This window comes from Oncorhynchus nerka, linkage group LG14 (assembly GCF_034236695.1).
Source record: "Oncorhynchus nerka isolate Pitt River linkage group LG14, Oner_Uvic_2.0, whole genome shotgun sequence".
In the NCBI taxonomy this organism is placed as follows: domain Eukaryota; kingdom Metazoa; phylum Chordata; class Actinopteri; order Salmoniformes; family Salmonidae; genus Oncorhynchus; species Oncorhynchus nerka.
This window is the reverse complement of record NC_088409.1, coordinates 13,471,910-13,476,205: the sequence shown is the minus strand read 5'-3', so window position 1 is coordinate 13,476,205 and position 4,296 is coordinate 13,471,910. Positions and strand designations below refer to the sequence as shown.

The 4,296-nt window shown below is 44.4% G+C and overlaps 1 protein-coding gene across 1 annotated transcript in view; it reads left to right on the top strand.

Annotated features, from left to right (window-relative positions):
* Window positions 1-4,296, top strand: part of LOC135575139 (oxysterol-binding protein-related protein 3-like) — a 379,659-nt gene that overhangs the window by 132,552 nt on the left and 242,811 nt on the right. The window lies entirely within an intron of this gene.

Below are 4,296 nucleotides of genomic sequence, written 5' to 3'. Positions count from 1 at the left end.
ATTACATACTAGTAGGAGGAGTCTCTTTAACTTAACCCCTTACTGGTAAACTGTCCTGTTCGACTCTTACATTCCTGTGCTTCACTTCTGTTTTATTTCATGAGAAAATAACCTCTCTAGAAGCAGTTAGAACTCAAGGAGCAACATGCCTGTATTGTTTGGTGTTTAAGAGCAGGGATTGGCTGTCATCCATTGTTATGTCCTTGGTACATACCAAGTTGCAGGGAAGGATAATGTGGTTTAAGTGTTTTCATCCTCATGTCAGTGAAGCAGTATTGGGGAGTAGTTCTTAACATAGCACAGTTTAGTTTGTACAAGTACATGAGTGTACATATGGCCAAAGTGCTTAGCTGGAAGGCCCAAGTAGAGAGTGTGCTGGAGGACCAAGTAGCTGGAAGGTCCAAGTAGAGATTGTGCTGGAGGGCCAAGTAGCTGGACGGTCCAAGTAGAGAGTGTGCTGGAGGACCAAGTAGCTGGAAGGTCCAAGTAGAGATTGTGCTGGAGGGCCAAGTAGCTGGACGGTCCAAGTAGAGAGTGTGCTGGAGGTCCAAGTAGCTGGAAGGTTCAAGTAGAGCTTGTGCTGGAGGTCCAAGTAGCTGGAAGGTCCAAGTAGAGATTGTGCTGGAGGACCAAGTAGCCGGACGGTCCATGTAGAGATTGTGCTGGAGGACCAAGTAGCTGGATGGTGCAAGTAGAGATTGTGCTGGAGGACCAAGTAGCTGGACAGTCCAAGTAGAGATTGTGCTGGAGGACCAAGTAGCTGGATGTTCCAAGTAGAGATTGTGCTGGAGGACCAAGTAGCTGGACGGTCCAAGTAGAGATTGTGCTGGAGGACCAAGTAGCCGGACGGTCCATGTAGAGATTGTGCTGGAGGACCAAGTATCTGGAAGGTCCAAGTAGAGATTGTGCTGGAGGACCAAGTAGCTGGAAGGTCCAAGTAGAGATTGTGCTGGACGTCCAAGTAGCTGGAAGGTCCAAGTAGAGATTGTGCTGGAGGACCAAGTAGCTAGAAGGTGCAAGCAGAGATTGTGCTGGAGGTCCAAGTAGCTGGAAGGCCCAAGTAGAGATTGTGCTAGAGGTCCAAGTAGCTAGAAGGTCCAAGTAGAGATTGTGCTGGAGGACCAAGTAGCTGGACGGTCCAAGTAGAGATTGTGCTGGAGGACCAAGTATCTGAATGGTCCAAGTAGAGATTGTGCTGGAGGACCAAGTAGCTGGAAGGTTCAAGTAGAGATTGTGCTGGACGTCCAAGTAGCTGGACGGTCCAAGTAGAGATTGTGCTGGAGGACCAAGTAGCTGGACGGTCCAAGTAGAGATTGTGCTGGAGGACCAAGTAGCTGGATGGTCCAAGTAGAGTTGTGCTGGAGGACCAAGTAGCTGGAAGGTCCAAGTAGAGATTGTGCTGGAGGTCCAAGTAGCTGGAAGGTCCAAGTAGAGATTGTGCCAGTTTACTCAAATGACACCTTCTTAATAATAATAACAGACTTCACAAAAATATCACCACTATGATATTTTATTAGATCTTATGGAGCATCTAACATACAAGCCAGTTTTACATACACTAGGTTGGAATCATTAAAACTTGTTTTTCAACCACTCCACAAATTGGCTCTCATGCGGACCGCCACAGGAAAGGAAGACCCAGAGTTACCTCTGCTGCAGAGGATAAGTTAATTAGTTAACTACACCTCAGATTACAGCCCAAATAAATGCTTCACAGAGTTCAATTAACAGACAGACACATCTCAAAATCAACTGTTCAGAGAAGACTGCGTGAATCAGGCATTCATGGTTGAATTGCTGCAAAAAAACACTACCAATGGACACCAATAATAAGAAGAGACTTCCTTGGGCCAAGAAACACGAACAATGGATATTTGACAGGTGGAAATCAGTCCTTTGGTCTGATGAGTCCAAATGTGTCACGTTCTGACCTTAGTTCTTTTGTTATGTCTTTGTTTTAGTATGGTCAGGGCGTGAGTTGGGTGGGTTGTCTATGTTCCTTTTTCTATGATTTGGGATTTCTGTGTTTGGCCTGGTATGGTTCTCAATCAGAGGCAGCTGTCATTCGTTGTCCCTGATTGAGAACCATACTTAGGTAGCCTGGTTTCACTTTTGAGTTGTGGGTGATTGTTTCCTGTGTCTGTACCATACGGGACTGGTTCTCGATTTTCGTTTGTTCATTCACGTTTTATTTTGTATTTTTGTAGTGTTCAGTTTTATATATTAAAATGGACACGTACCACGATACACATTGGTCCTCCGATCCTTCCTACTACTCCTCATCGTTAGAGGAGGACAATCGTTACAAAATGTATGATTTTTGATTACAACCGCCGTGTCTTTGAGAGACACAGAGTAGGTGAACGGATGATCTCTGCATGTGTTGTTCCCACTGTGAAGCATGGAGGAGGTGTGGGGGTGCTTTGCTGGTGACACTGTGATTTATTTAGAATTCAAGGCACACCAGCATGGCTACCACAGCATTTTTACCAGCTATACGCCATGCCATCTGGTTTGCACTTAGTGGCACTATCATTTGTTTTTCAACAGGACACTGACCCCAAACACACCTCCAGGCTGTGTAAGGGCTATTTGACCAAGGAGAGTGATGGAGTGCTTCATCAGATGACCTAGCCTCCACAATCACCTGACCTCAACCCATATGGTTTGGGAAGAGTTGGACCGCAGAGTGAAGAAAAAGCAGCAAACAAGTGCTCAGCATATGTGGGAACTCCTTCAAGACTGTTGGAAAAGCATTTCTCATTAAGCTGATTGAGAGAATGTCAAGAGTGTGCAAAGCTGTCATCAAGGCAAATGGTGGCAATTTTGAAGAATCTAAAATATATTTTGTTTTGTTTAACACTTTTTTTGGTGACTACATGATTCCATATGTGTTATTTCATCGTTTCACTATTATTTACAAAGTAAAACATTTGCAAAAATAAAGAAACTCTTGAATGAGTAGCTGTGTCCGAACTTTTGACTGGTGCTGTATATGCTCTGTATCATTCCAAAACACTATATCCACCAATTATTCACGTGCCTTTTTTAATCACAAATGATTGCTTATGGGTTCCTTCATGTGTGTGTAAAATATTACTGTTCTCATATTTGTTATTAATAGACTTTATATGTATATATTTTTTTGTTGCTAAACGCTATTCTGTATATATCCATTGTTTAGCTAGAAAGGAATGTGGGTATCCTGTCTATTTGACTGTGATATGTGGTTGTCTCACCTAGCGAGCTTATTAAGTTGAATGCTTTAACTAAGTTACTCTGGATAAGATGTCAAATGTAAATACTTTACATACATACACAACATACACAAAAGTATGTAGACACCCCTTCAAATTAGTGGATTCGGCTGTTTCAGCTACACCTGTTGCTAACAGGCGTATAGAATTGAGCACACAGCCATGCCATCTCCATAGACAAACATTGGCAGTAGAATGGCCTTACGTCAGCATGAGAACGGTTCGTCGGGAGCTTTATGAAATGGGTTTTCATGGTCGAGCAGCCGCACACAAGCCTAAGATCAACATGTGTAATGCAAAGCGTGGGCTGGAGGGGTGTAAAGCTCACCATCATTGGACTATGGAGCAGTGGAAAAGTGTTCCCTGGAGTGTTGAATCACGCTTCACCGTCTGATGGATGAATATGGGCTCATGTGATGCCAGGAGAACGCTACCTGCCCCAATGCATAGTGGCAACTGTAAAGTTTGGTGGAGGAGGAATAATGGTCTGGGGCTGTTTTTCATGGTTCGGGCTAGGCCCCTTAGTTCCAGTGAAGGGAAATCTTAACGCTACAGCAGACAATGACATCCTAGACACTTCTGTGCTTCCAACTTTGTGGCAACAGTTTAGGGAAGGCCCTTTCCTGTTTCAACAAATGGTTTGTTGAGATCGGTGTGGAAGAACTCGACTGGCCTGCCCAGAGCCCTGACCTCAACTTCATCGGACACCTTTGGGATGAATTGGAACGCCGACTGCAAGCCAGGCCTACAGTAATTGCCCAACAACAGTGCCCGACCTCACTAATGCTCTTGTGGAATGAGATTGTCACGCCCTGGTCGAAGTAATGTATGTTTGTCTTCATTTATTTGGTCAGGCCAGGGTGTGACATGGGTTATTGTGGTGCGTTTTTGTCATGGGGTGTTTATGGGGTGTCTAGCATAGTCTATGGCTGCCTGAGGCGGTTCTCAATCAGAGTCAGGTGATTATCGTTGTCTCTGATTGGGAACCATATTTAGGCAGCCATATTCTTTGAGTATTTCGTGGGTGATTGTTCCTGTC